Source organism: Mesoplodon bidens (assembly GCF_964165515.1).
Source record: "Mesoplodon bidens genome assembly, chromosome: X".
NCBI lineage: Eukaryota > Metazoa > Chordata > Mammalia > Artiodactyla > Ziphiidae > Mesoplodon > Mesoplodon bidens.
The window spans coordinates 140,307,714-140,328,018 of record NC_138163.1 but is presented as its reverse complement, the minus strand read 5'-3'; positions in this window follow the sequence as shown (position 1 = coordinate 140,328,018).

Sequence of the window (20,305 nt, the reverse complement as noted above, 5' to 3'; positions counted from 1 at the left end):
TCTTACAACACCTGGGAAATTCACCCAGGAAAACCTTTTGTTTCAAATAGTAGCTAAAAATGTGTAGTTTACTTTGATGCAGTGCCAATGTACTTATGCCCAGAATTAGGAGAACATAATTTGCTATGGCAGAAGAAAAACGCTCTTCTTTCAAGACACAAGATTGCATTTTCCCCCAATTAATGCTCAATATTATCCGTAGCCTTCTGTTTTCACAGTTAAGTGATAATTTAGGGTGAAAAAATGTAATTCATATCAAGGAAGGGTCTTGAGAATGGTAGAGACTCTTGAATGCAATGCACTACTGTTCCAAACGTTAATCATTCCCATCAACGATTTCTAGATAATGTATTTGAGGTGCTGGATTGTTTGGAACATTTTTAGAGGGTAGGGAAAGGGTTTAGATGCCTTCTGCTCTAACATTGTCAAGACAAGCAACATGAAATTCTGCAAAATGCAGACTTTTCATGTAAAATCCCAGAGCCCTTTAAAGGCAGCTCCTGAGAGAAGCTTTGTGGATAGTTAAGGAAGGGAACTGGTTAAACAACGTTAAACAACAACAACAAAAAACTGTTAAATGTCTAAAATTGAAAATAACACGTCTGCAGGCATATCTTATTATACACTCATTTCTATTTGTGATCAAACAGCCATTAGTATTGGAGCAAAATAAATGAGTCATTCTGAGCAGAAAACGGGGTTTGATTTATTACATGAACACCAGGTCTTGGTACAGCCTGCGACTCTTAACGTTCCTTTAAATTGAAATTGATTCTCCTTTCTACAAGAGTGTAATTTGAAACACTTTGCAAACAATTATCCTGAAACGAAATTACTGAAAATGTCCATGGGACAAGGTGCATTTTTAAATACGTACCTGGTGCCTTTGTTAATCAAGACCACAACAATTCTGGAAAGTGTTTATAGAATTACTAATATATATTCCACAGAAACCGATTGAATTAAGGGTAAAAACAAGCGCTATCAGTGTGTCTTTCAATTTGTTCTTTTCCCCCAAACTATCAAGGAGGATTACAGTGTTGCAGATAATGTTGGCAGATACAATAAGATGTGATTAGATACAAAGAAGTTGTCTTGCAAATTTACTGGAGGCTGGAAAAGGATTTATTCCACCCTCCTCTCAAAGTCTTAAGTGTTTCGAGCCATGACCTAATATTTCTGGGTCTTGGGTTTTAATCCATTTCAGAATAAACGGTGGATCCCCTCTCCACTGAAGAGTCACTACCTGTAGCAACTCTACTGTCATGTTTTAAAACTTTATTTTATTCAAGTCGAGTTGATTTGCAATGTCGTGTTCATTTCTGCTGTACAGCAAAGTGACTCAGGTATACATATACATGTATTCTTTTTCATATTCTTTTCCATGCTGGTTTATCACAGGATATGGAATATAGTTCCCTGTGCCCTACAGTAGGACCCTGTTGTTCATCTGTTACATATATATATATAAAAAATTTTTTTAATGTCATCTTAATTTGAGTGTGAAAACAGAAGCTACCATTTCAGGCCTATTCCTTACTTTGCGTCATGAAGAGAGGGAGCGTTGGGCTTACGTGGGAAAACAGGTGGAAACCATCAAGGTGGGACACAACTTCAGAAGACTTCCCTTCTGCTCATTTCTACTCCATGAAGGCTTCCTCACCCTAAATCCAGCAGAACTTCATTTCAAGAAATTAATGAGGAATACAACTCGATAGTCTACTCTGGAAATCATTTCAAAAATATTCCTTAAACAGAAAACAGTCCTTACTTTTCTTTAGTTCTCAACACCCTGATTCAGTTGAAAAATTCCCTCTATCTGAAGCAGTGTGTATATATATGTCTGTTTTCTACTTCACCCTCCCCAAGTAAAAAAAAGAAAAAATTTCATTGGGAGAACAAATTCATTACAGAAATTCGAGGCAGTCAGTTCTAAGAGTGTTAAGTCTCAAGTCACCCATGGAAGACAAGAAAAAACATATCTGAAGAGACTGCTGGGACAAAGCTTGTTCCATTCTGGATGACATTAATATTTCGAGCAAAATGTGCTATTCATTTAAAATGGTCTTTTTATCATACAATTTAAGTCTGTGGGCTATCCGGGATACAACACTGAGAGACTAGATTTTCTGGGTAATTTTACCATCTGTCAAGAAGCCTCAAGGACCTAGCTGCTCCATTCAATTACGAAGTACTTCTTTTAAAAAGAGGTCCCTAAAAAAAATTTTTTTAATAAAATTAAAAGAAAAAAAGAGGTCCCTGACTTTGTATAACACTTTTATATTCATGCAGAATCTAAGGAGGCAACCTCTCAGATTTCCTCACTACAGAACTGAGAAGTAGACATAAAAGGCACGTGTCCGGGCTTCCCTGGTGGCGCAGTGGTTGAGAGTCCGCCTGCCGGTGCAGGGGACATGGGTTCGTGCCCCGGTCTGGGAAGATCCCACATGCCGCGGAGCGGCTGGGCCCGTGAGCCATGGCTGCTGAGCCTGCGCGTCCGGAGCCTGTGCTCCGCAGGGGGAGAGGCCACAACAGTGAGAGGCCCGCCTACCGCAAAAAAAAAAAAAAAAAAAGGCACGTGTCCTCCTAAAGGTCTCCAGCTCAAACCTTCTGAAGACACATCCACGGCTGTGGGTACCACCTCTTGGGTCTCCATTAAGCATGAATCCATAGAGACCCCCAAGTGATTTTATTACAAAGGAGAATATGAATTAAATGATGTGAATATTTGTAAAAGAGCCTATTTATAGAACAACCTCTAAAAAGGCAAAGAAACAAAAACAAGAACAAGAACGGTAAGGAGAAACATATACAACAAAACAGGAGGAGGAGAAATACATCCCACCTGAGTGGGGTGATATAAACAAGGACACTGCTCCAACCTTGGAGAAAACATTCGGAAAAAAAGATTTCACTGTAGTCCCTGTGGACAGAAACTCTTGGTTTAAATCTGTGAAGATACCTGCCTGGAATAGACTGTTTTCCCCCTCATAAAATCTGCCCATGGTTTGTGTTTACATTGGTGACCTGCCCTCCTGTTTCAGTAAAGACTTACGCCTTCACACCAAATCAACAGCAGTTGTTGTGGTCCAATAAATAAATGCACACGGATGAGTCAGGCAGAAAACTCCGAATGCCCCATTAATTTGGATGTGCTGAGAAGCGCATAACGCTCATAAGATTTAACCTTCACGGGGCACCTAGAGATTTCGGGGGAGACAATGCCGTATGGTAGTGTTTCAGTTAACAGGGGTGGAAAGATTTCTTTAAGCTATTTTGTTGCAGTAGTCACCATTATTGAGCCATCCATGTAAAACAATCCCAAAGGATTTTCCACCTAGAAGATATGACTAGGATTAGAGGCAAACCTGATAACTATATTTAAATACTGTTGATTCTGTCCAAGCAGGAATGCATTTGTTCTTAATTTCAGGAGGAAGATCAGGAATAAAGAACTGTTCCACCCAGATGCCCTAATGGGAAACTCAGCACGTGGTAAATTTTATATCTACCTGCAGTAAAGATGTAGAAATGATCTAAAACAAACAAATATATACATGCATGTGTGCGTATGGTACTACCTGCAGTCAGTATGGGGATTTCTCAGGAGACCAGACACAAGGGTAAACACTAACACCAGACAGGAAGCAACTGAAGGCAGACATCAGAAGAGGCACCCAGTGCAGAGACTTCTGAAGGTGAAGGGTAAAGGACCAGCCATTGGGAATAGAGCACAAGACAATTCTTTTTTTTTTTTTTTTGCTGTGTTGGGTCTTCGCTGCTGCGCGCGGGCTATCTCTAGTTGCAGCGAATGGGGGCTACTCTTGGTTGCGGTGGCTTCTTTTGTTGCAAAGCACGGGTTCTAGGCACGTGGGCTTCAGTAGTTGTGGCATGCGGGCTCAGCAGTTGTGGCTCACAAGCTCTAGAGTGCAGGCTCAGTAGCTGTGGCGCATGGGCTTAGTTGCTCTGCAGCATGTGGGATCTTCCCAGACCAGGGCTCGAACCCGTGTCCCCTGCATTGGCAGGCAGATTCTTCACCACTGCGCCACCCGGGAAGTCCCAGAGCACAAAGCAATTCTAACGGAGAAAATAAGATGCTGGGTGTGGGGGCTCGGACTATTACGAGGAAAATCTGGGGCCGTAGATCCCCAATCAAATTCATTCCCATGGATGAGTGAGATGGGTCAGCAGTGTTGGAAGTGGTTGTCTCCAGGTGAGAACAGCAAGCATGGAAAACTGACTTGAAGACTTCGCAGCTACTAAGAGAAATGAAGACTCTGGAGGGTAACATCCATCCCCACTGACGTGGAAAACAGTATTTAACCTATCAAGAGCTAAATGCACACTCCTAGCCAGCAGACTAAACAAAGGCTCTATCCGACGAATGGATACTCAAGCATCAACTAATCTGATTAAGCAGGCATTCAAGAGGTAGAAATCAAACTGATGAATGTGGATGTAAGGATCAGTAAGCATTTGAGAATAAAACACATAAAAGAAACAATCCATTTGAAAAAGCCAAGAACCCCATCCAAGTGAAGAGTTAATCAAGGGAACAAAATTATATTTAAGTTTGTTTAATAGAGTCAAAGTGATAAACAAGAGTAGGTGATCATGAAACAAGAACAGTTACCAAAAAAAAAAAAGACAGATTAGATTTAATGCAGTGGTAAAACTAAAGAACAAAGAAAAACCTTGGTGAACGGGGATCAGCAAGACTTACTAAAGATAAAATGCAAGGTTGTTAAGAGTTGAAATGCCCCTAAGAGAGGTGTGATTCAGAGCCTATACCATGAACCAGCGCAAGATGGCAGAACTTATCAAAGGATTGCCGCATGAAACAGAAATGGAACACCCAAAGGAGACAGGAGAAAAAAACTGGTGTGTGGCAGCCCTTGTTTTAGCCTCAAGCAATCACACATTTGCTGCTGTAGGAATACCTCTCCGATTTAGGTCTCCAGTAATTCCAAAAATTAAGATCCACCAAGTAAGAGTTTTCAACCAAAAATCATTTGTCACAGTAAGTCAAGAAAAACTAAACAGCCACACTATGGATACTAGAATAACTGCATGAAGAATATCAACTATGTATGCAATACAGGGACAAAAGATATAGAATCACAAAATTTCTATTATTAGAACAGCCGTTCAATACTCTAAAATGCCCTGGTCTTATAAACGCACAGAGACAGAGACAAAATGAGATAGAATGGAAATAGAATTCTTCCTCCAAGATGTGAGAGAAAGACGGGTGTGTGTGTGTGTGTGTGTGTGTGTGTGTGTGCGTGCAAGAGACTACATGCACATATACCCACACTGATCTGTCGGCTAAAACAATTTCCTCTTTGCAACATTCCATTTCCATTCTGTGCCCTCGCAAAATAAAAGAGAACGTGTAAAGGATGTGGAAGGCACTCTAAGGAAGTTCGTCCCTTGCTTTAATAAAGAAATTAATCTTCTAATCCAGGGGTCGTGAAAACTTTTCTGTGAACACTAGAGAACAAATATTTTGACTTCACAGACCACACGGTCTCTGTTGCAAATACGGAACCCTGCTACTGTAGCGAGAAAGCACCCATGGACCAAATGTAAATGAATGCTGTGACCGTGTGTCAGTAAAACTTTATTTACAAAGACATCGGGTGAAGCAGAGTTGGTCTATGGGCTGTATTCGCTGGGCCATGCTTCCCCTTGCCACACAGCTTCGGCAGCCTTGGGAGATGACGAGGACCACAGTCCCACCAAGACATGCGGAAGCAGAAGCTGTATTGTAACAAGAGGTCCAAATGAACATCTTAAATGCATTGCTAACCATTCTGTTATGCTTTGTCATCTTGTAAAAGGCAGGAGCCGTAAGGTTAGGTATTCTTTGTGGCCCCAGCGTATGATGAACAAGTGCACGCACACATGCATCATGCACAGACGTGCATTCACACACAGCAACGTTTGAAGAGCACTGCTCCCAACACACTTATTAACAATGTCCATTATTAATGAATGGTCCTAGTTAATTCCTTGTTAGAGGAAATATCTTCATTGTTGACACTACCTGAAGTATTGTTATGAAAGACTCAAAGTGGGGAAAAAACAAAAATAAACCCCATAAGGAAAGAATTAGAAGCCTGCACCTGTGGCGGCAATAGCATCTCACTAGAGAGCCTTAGCACATCCAGTGTTCATCCATGGATGGTACATGGCACAGATATAGATGTAGATGAAGATGATGGACACAGGGATATATGGATGCAAGTACAGATGTAGACGATGACACAGATGCACAGGTAGATGTAGATGATATAGATGCGGATGTAGGGATGCAGATGCTGATGAGATAGATAGATAGACAGATAGATAGATGGATAGAAAGAGGTGATGGGTGGATGGATAGACAGATGATAGATACATAGATAGATGATGGATAGATAGATGATAGATACAGATAGATAATATAGATAGGTGACAGATGAAAAGATAGATGGTAGAGACGACAGATTGATAGATAGATGACCGATAATAGATAGATGATAGATACATAGATATAAACATAGATACATATAGATAGATGCAGATTTAGATGATGACATAGATGTAGAAGTAGATGTCGCTAATATAGACATAGATACCGATAAAATATGTAAATACAGATGTAGATGATATAGATAGATCTATATAGATACAGATAACTGCAAGTAGATGTAGATGATATAGATAGACATAAGACAGATACAGATACATGGATGTAGATGCAGGTATAGATGATGACACATAAGTAGATGCAGATGACACAGATAAATTATATGGAGGCAGATATAGGTGTAGATGTGGATGGTATAATATAGATACAGATACCTGGATGTAGATGATGTACGTATAGACACAGATGTAGACACACATCAATATGGACACTTAGACTTGTCTACATACTTCCCTATATCCAAGTCTCTCTGTCTCTTTCTATCTCTGCATCTCCATCTCAGATTGGAGCCACCTTCAAAGAACGTCACTGTTGCAGAGCTTCACACACTTTGACCTTCTTTAGATGCTACTGAATGTTCTACCCACGTGATCAACCACAACACACCAAATCTCCAGCTCTGAAGCTCTGCATGACACAGATAAGGATCACTTGTAGGACTCCCAGGAAAAGAAGGAAAACCTCGTCACTTATGATCCGTTTTCATCACTCCTGTTCATATAATTTATGGACCAGAAGTTAACTTTCCCTTTGCCAGACTCTGAGCTTCAGGTATAAGAGGAAGAAATATAGTAAATAAAAAAAAATATTAACTGCTGTAACAGACATAATTACTGAGTAAACTATATTCCACGGACCTATTTAGATAAATGTATCCTTTCCCTTGTATTTCCAAGATTTTCGTCCTATTCATTTGAATTTTTTTTCTCTACTTATGCTTGGGAATAAATTTTATTTGGATGGCTACCTCTTATAAATGAATACAAAAGGAATCTTTAAGAAACACTGAAAATAAAGGCTTGATCCTTCTGTTATGAAATGTAGTCCTGTAAATTTCAACAGGAGTCGTTCCAAGCACTCACTGTGGCTCCAATAAATGCCTTGAGTATGTACACACACACACACAAAAAACATCACAATAATATAAATTCCACATACCTTAGGCAACTACGGTACCACTGCCATGCAATTAGCAATAGCTTCATCCAACCGATGAGTGAAATTTCCAATATAGGAAGAAAAAAGCCCCATCTGTCTCTTGTTAACTAATTCTAACAAAACTAATGAACGTACCACAATCAATACAGAAAATAACAAAGTGAAAAAATAAAGTTGATGTTGTTTCTGCACCAATCTTCGCTTACCATTATACACCAAAAATACTTAAAAAGTGATACTTAATATAAAAAAAAACTGCCCATCTCTGCTAATAACCTCAATCCTGTTGTGTTAAAATTAAGAATATTGTTAAGAAGGGAAAAGGAAGAAGATATGGAATCGAATAGACTGTAATTCCCATTAAACCGGTGACTTGGACATGAAATCTATTCAAGGTTCCTCAGTTCTCCCAAACCCCACCTCTGTACACACACCAGGAGCCCTAAAGAATTCCTCTCATCCTTTCTGTTTCTTGAAAGACAGGTCAATTTTTGTTCTTTTCCTTACATACCCTTGCTTCTCCAGACTTCTATCTGAGCAGCTACTGAAAAAAATGCCTTCCATGTTTACAACCATTAGTCTTTTGAAAAATCATTTGGAAAACGGACAGCACCTACCTTATGGGAGTTTACAGCTATATCACTGTATCCCTGAATTCCTCAAGTGACCAAGACAAACGGTGTCTTTGCCAGCTGTCAACCCATAATGGAGGGTGGACAAATGAGATATGTCTGGGTTGATTTAGGCTTCGGTGATGGGAGGTTGTTGGTTACGGTAACATCCCCCTTGCCTACCTGACAAATACATCACTTTCCCCAAGGATGTGCAGTAATACCTTGCCACGTCTCCAAGAAATGCCTCAAACACATACTTAGGTGAAGAATCGTAACCAGTCTTATGTTTTGAGGATGCTTCTGCTTCTTTTGGGTTCCATCAAGCATTTCTACTCTGCCCAGAATTCACTCCTGGAGAACCTGAAGCTGAACCATGAATTAAGCTACTGACAATAAATTAAACAGTGATATTATAGGACTTCCCTGGTGGCACAGTGGTTAAGAATCCACCTGCCAATGCAGGGGACACAAGTTCGAGCCCTGGTCCGGGAAAATCCCACATGCCGCGGAGCAACTAAGCCCGTGCGCCACAACTAAGCCTGCGCTCTAGAGCTCGCGAGCCACAACTACCGAAGCTCACGTGCCACAACTACTGAGCCTGTCCACCCAGAGCCCGTGCTCTGCAACGAAAAGCCACCACAAAGAGAAGCCCGCACACCGCAACAGAAGTAGCCCCTGGTCGCCGCAGCTACAGAAAAGCCCGCATGCAGCAAGGAAGGCTCAACGCACCAAAAATAAATAAATTTATTTTTAAAATAGTGATGTTATGAATTAATGAATAGAAATATTAATTTTAAAAATCTGCCCGTTGAATTATTTGCCTATTAACACGACATAATCCCTTCCTACTAAATACCCATAGTTAAATTTCAGGTTAAAATGAAAAGATGGGTGCTTGAAAGATTTTGAGGAATGACCTCAAGGTCTATTAGAATGTACAAAAAGCCTTTGCCTTAATTAAGAGAATCAATTCAAGTTTTGATCAATATTTGATTAAATCTGCTGGCCCGTTTAAACCCTGTTTGTGGGAAGACATAGATCAATGTGGAATAATTAAACAGTGATTCTATTTATTGAAATGTATCTAATATATCCCTATACAAATCATATCTCAGGTTTATGTCCTACCTGTACAGTTTAGTTCAGAACCCCTGGATAGAATTTGGGTGGTGATAAAAATTTAGAGAAAATGGATTTTATCCCTGATTTTCTGTAGAAATGCAGTTTCATACCAGCAAGCTTCAGAAGCCATCAGTAAAACCTTTGCATTACAAAAAAATAAATAAATAAAAACAACCCCATACACCTAGACAGTTATGGTGAGACCAGCAGACCTTGAGTGTGGAATAAAATTTTAGTCTAAGATAGCATCCATTTTTAATAGCATTTTTTTTCATACTCTAGATGGAAACAGTGCATTTTTGAAGAGGAGAGACTGCAAATAAATATCAACCATGGTCTCTGACTGAATAAAATGTTGGCTAGCAGTAGGCAGATATGTGAAGTCTGGAATGCATTTTGCCGCATCTGTGGGTTATGTCACGCGTGCAATTTTACATCTCAGCTTATCGTGCCGGGGAAGGCACAGTGGTTTAATTCAACGGGGTCCTGACTATCGCTAGCTAAGTCATGGTAGGCATGTACCTCAGGTTCCTCGAGCATCTTTCTTCATGTATAAAAGAGAAATAAGGTACATTGGATAAATATGTGCATTGCAGAGCTCAGCGGCAAGGCTCGTATCTGGTCAAGAATCACGAGGTGAAGGAGATATGTCCTCTCTGGAAAACTGGTCGTCATGAATACTCCAAGCGTGTATGTCAGGAGCCTCAATCTTTCCTTGAACTCTACTATATGAAGAGACGTTTCAGAGAACACGCAAGCAACTAACTGGACAAGCCAAGGAGGTGACTTAGTATATTTGTTCTGGGAAGTTTTAAATAGATAAAGGTCGGAGTCAAGACTGCCCAGGCTCTTGCCTGAAAACTGCCTGAATCTCTTTGGTATGAGGGTAAAGCAGAATCCTTTTATGTATCATGACACTCAACTGAACAGTGACAGATAGATAGATAGATAGGTAAGATAGTAGATAGACAGACATAGATATGTAGTTACAGAGAGATAGATGACAGATCGCTAGCTAGCTAGATAATATTGATAGATACAGAGACAGATGATAGATAAACGATAGATGATTAGATAGGTAGAGAGAGAGAGATAGAATACACAAAGTTAACCATGAAGGTTTAGTGTAAAACGTAATGTATTTTCCAGTGCTACTGAGGTAAAATTTACATACAGTAACACCCATCTTTTTTTTTTTTTTTTTGCATTACGCGGGCCTCTCACTGTTGTGGCCTCTCCCGTTGCTGAGCACAGGCTCCGGACGCGCAGGCTCAGCGGCCATGGCTCATGGGCCTAGTTGCTCCGCGGCATGTGGGATCTTCCCAGACCAGGGCACGAATCCATGTCCCCTGCATCGGCAGGCGGAGTCTCAACCACTGCGCCACCAGGGGAAGCCCGACACCCATCTTTTTGAAGTGTAAAGTTCCTGAGTTTTGTTGATTGAATTATTTTGTGTAATCACTGCCACGATCAAGATATAAACCCCTGGGAACATCCTCACAAGCTTCTCCAACCCCTTTGCGGCCTGACTTTCTTACTTCCAGCCCCAGGCAAGCATGGATTCATTCACTGTGCCCCCGGCTTTGTCTTTTCTAGAATTTCATATAAATGGCTCTTGGGGTCTGGATTCCCTGACTTAGCATAGAGTTTTTCGAAATTCATCTATGTTGTTGCATGTATTAATGCTTTGTTCCTTTTGACTGATGAATACTATTCTCTGTACGAATGGGTGAACAGAAGTTGATCCATTCAGAATTTGATGAATATATGGTGTTTCCAGTTTTTCTTTTCTGTTTTAAATAAAGATACTATGAATTCATGTTCGAGTCTTTGTGTGGACACGTTTTCATGTCTCTGATAGATACCTGTGAGTGGAATTACAGGATCATGTGATTAGTATATGTTTCAATTTGATACAGTCCAACTGTTTTCCAAATGGGCAAAACATATCATGAATTATTGATTTCTCGAACTTTGAAGGTTTAACACTTGATTACAATTGTTAGTAAACAGTAATAAGTTAAGATTATGGCTTTGCGGGTCTAACCCTTTTAATTTTAAAAAATTAGAGTATAGATACCTGATGTGTTCTATGTTATTTATAGTAAATGCACATGGTCAAATACTTAATCTAAGAATAACTGTACACCAATGTTTAATTTCTCCCAGCACTGTAGAATTCCTTGGAATATTTAAGTCATATTTCACAGGCTACTACTGCAAACACACATCTTCAATTAATGGCATATCTAACTGACCACCTTACCATCTGCAAAAATTCAAAGTATATTGAATATATATTTTCAAGACAGAGGTTTCTCAAATTTATCTTGTTTAAGATCACGGCATGTGTGTCAAAAGGCCACAAACTCAATAATCGCCTTTGGGGTTCCTTTCTGTTTCATCCCGTTGCAGTGTATAATAAGTAATTTTGCAGAATGGATGACTAGTTTTCTATACACTGATTTCTTTTTCTCCATTTTTTCTACATGATGCTCTGATTCTTTTCACTCATCACAATAGTGAAAAACACTCTCACTGACTGTTGTAAATCAGTAAGTAGGTACATAATTCGTTCATAAGGTTATTTTTTTTAAGGTGTCAGCTTGCTCTGTAAGATAATTTAAACTGAAGAAGAAAATTTTTTTTTAGAGTATGCTTTTGCAGAAGGCAGGGTTCACTCTTCTTCAAAATGATTCACTGATTAGAAACTTTCCTTGTGTTCTAGCCTCACATCTTCATGGAATGCTAATCTATTGTCAGAGTGTTGAAAGATACATGATTGTCTAATTAGATACACTGAAAAAATGTCAAGTCCAAGTTTACTACACCATAAATTTTTGTTGATTCTACTGAAGACTGCCCATGCTGTTACCTGTTTTCAGAAGTGGCCAAAAATATCCAAGTCAATAATTACATTCTCAAGTACAACAACTTGCATGTTGATCTTTGCCCTCAGATAGAATGCAAGGTGAGGTTTTCTAACACTACCAAAAGGAACCATAATGAAGCTTCCCTTTTTGTAAGGCAAATTATATTCTGTTTATCATGCTTATTGAACAAATGAAAACTGAGTCTTCTATAGTTAAGGAGAGATTACTGTGTGCATACTACGGAAGCATATGTTTCTTGGAAAAGCAAGGTCAATATAAACAATTAAAAGAATTAGTGGTTGGTCTGTTTGAATATGTGATTTCAACCATAGTTCATAGAATTCTCAATTTAAGGAGTTCTCAGTAGTTAAGAGTTGAAGAATATTCATGAGACACCAAGTTTCAAGGACAGAACTTATTTCTTCATTAAAATAGGGCAGGAGAGAAATAAAGCTTTAGAAAATAATTATCCCGTAAAATACCTTTAAATGCATAATTCCTTTTTTTAAAATTTTCTGGGCATTTGAATATGTGTGAACTTTCCATTTTAAATTGGTTTTTGTTATTCATCTCATCAGTGGATGTTTAGTTAAGTAACATATTCACTTGATCCATTTCCTTGCCCAAGGATTGGCTTTCAAGTCAGAAGTCAGTATATGATCAGAAGATTATATAGTGCTAAAGAAAATAAACTTGTTAAATGAATTTGCTGACATGTATATTGGAGAGTCTAAAACTGGGCTTATATATTTCATTATTTTTTGTCTTTAATCCATTGTTCAAGACTTAGCAAAGAATCCCCAGATGTACTTTACAAACCTTGTTTTCTTCTACCACAATTGCGATGTAACTTGTTTAGGGTGGTGAAATCAACTATGGCAATGACAAATATTGCAAACACTGTTGATGTTTTAAGAATGATATTGATTTGTGGATGCTAAGAAGCCATATGGCTACTACAAAATAATTCAGAGAAAAACAATGACCCTTTGTTTTAGAATGGATTTATAACATTCAATCTGATTGTACCTTAACTTCTGAGAATTTACTTAAAATTAATGAAATAAATACAAAAGGACCCAGAACATTACTAGATTAGTACATTTTTCGAACACAGAAAAGCACTGTATTGGCTGGAATAAACAGCAGCTGCACGTGGATATATACCCTGAATTCTAACTGGCTTTATACAATAAAGATGTATTTTTCCTATCATGGTCGTGACCACCACATGTACAGAACTCAGGGATCTGGTTCCCTCTGTACTCTACATAAGTTATATATATAAAGAGATACATATATTTTTATACACACACATATATAGATATACATTATATATCTATTATGGATATCTATGTAGCTATACATATATATATATATATATATATGTAGGATGTCTACATAGGTAGGCTATCTATCATCTACGTTTGAAAGCTTTTATTTCCATGAGGCTTGCAAAATGCCAAGAAAAAAACAGAGTTCAAATTTCTTTTCTTGATGGTAATGCCAGTGTTCAAACACACAGCCCGTAAATGACCAATGCCTGATACCTGTTATTCCTAAATATATAAATTCTATTTTTGTGACATTTCCAGAACTACGAAGGCCAATAAATGTCAGTGCCATCCTGTTCCTACTATAACCATGTCCCTTCTGCCACCCAGGCTCCATCCAGAGGAGAAAGGGCCAGTTTCCTACAAACGCCTGCTGTGCGTCTGTGGATGCTTTGGTGCGGCTTAGAAAGACATGTATTTATTTTTCTTCTCATCCCTCATTCTATCCAGCCATGAGGAGGGGATGTGTCCTCTTTGTTCCCGTGAGATGCTACCTGACTATTCTTCATTTCTCCACCTAAAAACACCCAATTTTGAACGTTAAGCACAACAACCTGAATTGTTCACCATCATCCTTGTAGAATCATCTACCTGCAGACCAGGTTTCAGAATCATCCTTGTACAATCATCTACATACAGACCAGGTCTCAGAATCATCCTTGTACAATCATCTACCTGCTGACCAGGTCTCAGAATCATCCTTAATAAATCATCTACCTGCAGACCAGGCTCACCATCATCCTTGTAGAATCATCTACCTGCAGACCAGGTCTCAGAATCATCCTTAATAAATCATCTACCTACAGACCAGGTCTCAGAATCATCCTTAATAAATCATCTACCTGCAGACCAGGTCTCAGAATCACCCTTAATAAATCATCAACCTGCAGACCAGGTCTCAGAATCATCCTTGTACAATCATCTACCTGCAGACCAGGCTCACCATCATCCTTGTACAATCATCTACCTGCAGACCAGGTCTCAGAATCATCCTTAATAAATCATCTACCTGCAGACCAGGTCTCAGAATCATCCTTAATAAATCATCTACCTGCAGACCAGGTCTCAGAATCACCCTTAATAAATCATCAACCTGCAGACCAGGTCTCAGAATCATCCTTGTACAATCATCTACCTGCAGACCAGGCTCACCATCATCCTTGTACAATCATCTACCTGCAGACCAGGTCTCAGAATCATCCTTAATAAATCATCTACCTGCAGACCAGGCTCACCATCATCCTTGTAGAATCATCTACCTGCAGACCAGGTCTCAGAATCATCCTTAATAAATCATCTACCTACAGACCAGGTCTCAGAATCACCCTTAATAAATCATCAACCTGCAGACCAGGTCTCAGAATCATCCTTGTACAATCATCTACCTGCAGACCAGGCTCACCATCATCCTTGCACAATCATCTACCAACACCCAGGTCTCTGTCCCAAATTCCTTGACTGGGTTAACTTCTGGCTTGCTGTCATGACATCCAACATGGCCTCTGCCTTTATTTTTGCTGATACCCATGAGTTTTTCCCCTTAGCCTCAAGGACCTTGCTTTCATTGACTCTCTGCCATGGTCATACCCTGGACTGCCATTAGAAAAGTTGTATCACCTCCATGCCTTCCATTCCTGGCATCCCAATGTCTGGCCATCACCCTGTATCATTTGGCTTTTCACCAGTATTGCAAGTCCAACAAAACTTCAACACACTGGGATATAAAAGTCCACACACCTGACCTTTGTTCACAACCCCCCCCATCCCTTACATTTGTACGGAGTCTGCCTAAACATCAAACAAAATCTGCATTATTCAGTTCACGAATCACTTTTCTATTGACTCACCAACTCTGGGCGATATTTGTGATGAAATGCAGTATTTATTAAACACTGTCTGAGTATTATGTAGTGTAACAGAAGATCAGGCCACATCATTTGACTGACTGGCTGACTGATGAAGGTTATATTTCTCTGTAACAACCCTATTAATAAAGCAAAACAAACTGTGATAGCCTTTAAAATTCCCTCGACTGCTGCAGCTAATTTTCTCACTTTGTTATTATTTCCTTAAGAATGCATGAGATTTATATTTATATATCCTTTCTTATTGCCATTTTATGGCAACCAGCAGGTGATTAATATTTGTTACAATGAATGAGTGTTCTATTTTAATTAGTAATATGTTTATTCTAAATCTCCTTTATGGTAGTAACATTTCTTATCCTGTATTCCTACATCTCTTGTCCTGTATTCCAATTCTTATTGGTACAAACCAAAAATTGTTTCTCCCTAAAATTGTTAATTCTTGCTAGTCAAACCTCCTTGATGGATTCACAAGCCCATTATTTTTTAAAATGCAGTCTCTTTTGTACTTTTGATACATCCTTGATCTTTTCAAATTGCTGAAGGTTTCTTCATTGATTTTTCCCCTGAATGGAGTGTAGCGTCTTATTTTAAGTTAAAGAGAAGTAGAATCTTGATGGGCAAATTGCACTGGAAAATACAATGGCTTGTGTCCTCACATCCATGTTAAAAGAAATCTACAAGCCCGTACTCTCCATCAGTTTTATTTGACAGTGCACCTGTAAGAATCATTACACATCTTCACGAACATTTTTGATGCCCATTAGCTGGATTACATATATTTCCCATATACCATAGTTGAAATAAATATGATTATTAATATCTAAAGTCTCTTAGTGACATTAGCTTTGCTATTTTTTCCCCTTCTATTGATGTATAGTTGAATTTGCCTATCTATGGGAGTAGTTTCCTGAAATACTATCGTTCAATACCACTCCAGTCCTGAGTCTTATGTAGTAGGATGTGAACTCGAGTTGGGGTCCTGAGGGGGGCTAAATTATGCCAGACATGGGGACTAAGGTCTGAAAATGAAATGAAAAAGATGAAAGCTGAACTTCAGCCATCTGGTATCCTCAGGGGTGAAGGTGACATATATATTATGACAGATGATGATATACAATTTTATATGTATTAATTGTTGTGAACAGGGGTATCCATGGCTAGCTTGTGCTTTTTATGGGGACAGCCTTGTGGCCTGGACGGTGTATCCCCTGTCTGGGTCACTTCGAGTTTTGACATGTCCACATCCATTTCCAAAGCTCTCACCAATGCTACAAATTAATGGCCACATGTGAATAAGTCAATGCCTGTTTAAAGTCACTGGAAGACTTCCACTGTGAAGAACGCTGACTCCTGGAAATGTGAACTCGATCGTCCTGGCTTTAATTAGTGGTTCGGTGAATGGTTTTGCCAGTGAGCTCAGGGATTCCAACATTGCCAAGTATTCCTACAACATCTCAAAGACGTGGTCATTCTTTTCCAAACTTCCCCTTCCTTTGCAGCCCTAATTTCATCCTTACATGTATTGTCTATTTAATTATTTATTCAGATTTGTCATAAATCAGCACTTTGAATAGAAGAGACATGTTGCTAAATAAAAATCTGCAATGTGGGAATTGGTCCAAAGCAAGGCACATTCATCACTAGGATATCAGTATTTCTTTTTTTGATTTATTTATTTTTTTAAGTTTATCTATTTTTGGCTGCGTTGGGTCTTCGTTTCTGTGCGCGGGCTTTCTCTAGTTGCGGTGAGCGGGGGCTACTCTTCGTTGCAGTGCATGGGCTTCTCATTGCAGTGGCTTCTCTTGTTGTGGAGCACGGGCTCTAGGTGAGCGGGCTTCAGTAGTTGTGGCTCGCAGGCTCAGTAGTTGTGGGTCACGGGCTCTAGAGTGCAGGCTCAGTAATTGTGGCTCATGGGCTCAGTAGCTGCAGTATGCGGGCCCTAAAGCGCGCGGGCTTCAGTAGTTGCTGCGCATCGGCTCAGTATTTGTGGCTCGCAGGCTCTAGAGAGCAGACTCAGTAGTTGTGGCACACAGGCTCAGTCGCCCTGCCACAAGATTCTTGAAAGAGTATTTCTATAGATGGTTTGTGTGCACTGTGGAAGGCACATGGTCATCCCTGGCACCATCATGAACTCACCAGGAATAAAGCACACCGCCCCATCCTTTGCGATCAAGCCACCAGACCTCCAACTCCTGATAATATCAGCCACAGAGTGAACCGTAATTCTAGCCCAGGATCTGAAAATCTCATGTGACAGTACCTATGAGTTGTAGCTGGATAAACAGATGGTCCAAAGGAGTGCTGATTTGCCAAAGAGTTGTAGAAAATGCGAAAGGTTTTTGACAATGTGCTCTACAACTTTGCTCTATTCAATAATTTACCCCAATGACGCGTATGGATGAACTACAAGAATATTTATCCAGCACGTGGGGGAGAGTTTGTGCTTTGGAAGAGAATAAAGTCTCAGAAAGACCCTGGTAAATGGAACACAAGATGAAGATGAGCAAAATTAAACTCAATGGCAAGACCCATAATCCACTTATTTAAGAAGCATAAGCATTGGCACCAGGCCGCTGACATTAAGATGTGGCGTGGGGGGCTTCCCTGGTGGCGCAGTGGTTGAGAGTCCGCCTGCCGACGCAGGGGACCCGGGTTCGTGCCCCGGTCCAGGAAGATCCCACATGCCGTGGAGTGGCTAGGCCCGTGAGCCATGGCCGCTGAGCCTGCGCGTCCGGAGCCTGTGCTCCGCAACGGGAGAGGCCACAACAGTGAGAGGCCCTCGTACCGCAAAAAAAAAAAAAAAAAAAAAAAAAAACCCAAAGCCCATCAAAGGATGAACGGATTAACAACCAAATGACCTGATTAAAAAACGGGCAGAGGACCTGAACAGACATTTTCCCAAAGAAGACATACAGATGGCCAACAGACACAGGAAAAGATGCTCAGCATCTGCTAATCATCACTGGAAATGCAAATCAAAAGCACAATAAGATATCACCTCACACCTGTCAGAATGGGCCATCATCAAAAAGAACACAAATAACAAATTTTGGTGAGGATGTGGAGAAAAGGGAACCTTCCTACGCAGTTGGTGGGAATGTAAATTGATGCAGCCACTGTGGAAAACAGTATGGAGGTTCATTAATAAACTAAAAATAGAGCTACCATATGACCCAGCAATCCCACTCCTGGACATATATATAGAAAAGATGAAAATTCTAATTAGAAAAGATACATGCACCCCAATGCTCACAGCAGCACTATATACAATAGCCAAGATGTGGAAACAACACAAGTATCCACTGACAGAGGAATGGATAAAGAAGATGTCATACATCTGTACAATGGAATATTACTCAGCCATCAAAAAGAATGCATTCATGCCATGTGCAGCAACATGGATGCAACTAGAGATTATCATACTAAATCAGACAGAGAAACACAAATATCATATGATATCACTTATATGGGGAATCTAAAAGATACAACAAACTAGCGAATATAAGAAAAAAGCAGCGGACTCATAGACACAGAGAACAAACTAGTGGCTTCTTGTAAGTTGGGGGTGGCAGGAGAGGCAAGATAGGGGGAGGGGATTAAGAGGTATAAACTAATGTGTATGAAATAAATAAGCCACAGGATATATTGTACAGAACAGGGACTAGAGAAAGTATTTTATAATAACTATAAATGGAGTATAACTTTTAAAAACTGTGAATCACTATATTGTACACCTGTAACTTATATAATGTTGTAGATCAACTCGACTTCAGTTAAAAATAGACCAAAACCAGACAGTGACCACCTAGCTGGTAAAACTCTTCCAAAGCCAATTCATCAGCAGGAAGCAACCTTTTGTCTTGCAGTCTCCCCACACCTTCCAAGAATGAAAAAGAAGCTGGTTAATAAGCTCAGATGTGAAATTAGATTCCTGATTTGTCTGCTCACAATACCCACATGTAGCTTATGGTTTGTAGTTCCTGGGTTTTCTGTGGACAGGAGACCGGATCCCGCTGCCTTTATAATGACGTGCATTGAGATTCATTATCTTGTGCCAGAGACTAGCAAAATTAATGTCAATGATTTCAATTGACCCCAATGTAGTTGACTGGGCTGAGTTTCCTCATTTAATTGTGAATAGCGGGAAGTGCAGAATCTTAGCTTTATATTTTTCCAAAGTCCCTTCGAGGGAGAATCATACATTTCAGTTTGTTCCAGAAAAAAAAGAAACGATGCCCAGAAGGGATACTTCATCATACCTCCGCCTGTGAGAGAAATTCCATTGGAATTTTTTTCCCTCACCCGTTGAAAAGAGCTATAACTTTTACTGCAAACCCTTTACGAAGAAGCATGATCTTCATATCCAAGGTTAAGTAGGACAAGAAGAGTTTAAAAAAATTTTTTTTGAATTCCTCTCGCTAAGGATTGATCAAATTGCATTTCTCCTCCATCAGGATAAGCTCTGAAATCAGCTGGGATTAAGTCAATGAATAACTGTTATACATCTGGGTGGGAAAGCAAAGGGGGTTTCCACAAATTCATTCCATTTTACTTCTCAGATGCTTTCCTCTTCCTTTATTCTTCCCTTCCTCCAGTTATTTATTTGGCAAACATGGACTGAACACCTACGAAGTGAAAGGCCATGGAGCGATCAAGATATCACAGCCATGCTGAGGACCATACTGCAAAGAGGCAGACTTCTCAAAAAAGTACTAGCAAAGGAGACATTCTAATAATAAATGAATGACAGGTGTGCCGATGGCCATCGCAGTCAATACTGGGAAACACAGACGTCTGAAAATGACCCAAGCCCGGTCAGTTTGAAATGAGGATGGTGAGTTTTAGGGGACCTTGGGGAAAA